Source organism: Onychostruthus taczanowskii, unplaced genomic scaffold (genome assembly GCF_017590055.1).
Source record: "Onychostruthus taczanowskii isolate IOZ18803 unplaced genomic scaffold, ASM1759005v1 scaffold91, whole genome shotgun sequence".
NCBI lineage: Eukaryota > Metazoa > Chordata > Aves > Passeriformes > Passeridae > Onychostruthus > Onychostruthus taczanowskii.
In genome coordinates, this window is record NW_024507105.1 from 37,874 (window position 1) to 38,839 (window position 966).

Genomic DNA, 966 nt, shown 5'->3' on the forward strand with positions numbered 1-966 from the left:
AATAAAATAAAATAAAATAAAATAAAATAAAATAAAATAAAACAAATTACCCCAGGACCTCAGCACGTCTCATGGGGGCAGCACTGAGGGAACCCCAAAATCCTCCCGGAATTTTTGGGGGGTGGGCTCAGAACCAGCCCGACCCCGGCTCAACCTCCAGGGGTAACTTGGGAATTTTCCCGCATTTTTTAGAATTTTTCCCACATTTTTTAGAATTTTTCCAAGATTTTTTCCATATTTTTTTCAACTTTTATTTTCCCACAACTTTGAAGAAAATTTCCACATTTTTCAAGATTTTTCCCACATTTTTTTAGGATTTTTCCCCCCACATACTTTAGAAATGTTCCCTCATTTTTTAGGATTTTTTCCCACAATTTTTAGGAATTTCCTCACATTTTCCAGGAATTTTTCTACATTTTTTAGAGATTTGTCCACATTTTTAAAAGATTTTTTCCCCCACATTTCTTGGGATTCTTTCCACATTTTTCAGTATTTTTTTCCTAATTTTTTTAGAATTTTTTCCTAATTTTTTAAGGATTTTCCCCCCATTTTCCTGGATTTTCCCCCCCATTTTCCAGGATGTTTCCCCCCATTTTTCAGGATTTTCCCCCCCATTTTCCAGGATTTCTTTCCCCCCATTTTTTTAGGAATTCCCCCCCCCATTTTCCCAAGCTTTTCCCGGGATTTTTCCCGTTTTCCAGGAGTTTTTCCCGCTCCCGCTGCGGGCGGGGCCGGGGCGGAGCGAGCCGCGCTCATTAAGGGCCGCGCTCATTAAGCGCTGCCTCGTTAAGCGCTGCCCTCGTTAAGAGTTAATTACGGCGCGGGGGCCGCTCCCGCCTCGGCCCGGGGGGGGGGGAGCCGCCACCGGAGCCCCCCGAGACCCCCGAGACCCCAAGAGCCCCCCGAGCTCCCGGAGCCCCCCGAGATCCCAAAAGTCCCGGAGCCCCCCGAGCTCACGGAGGGAGG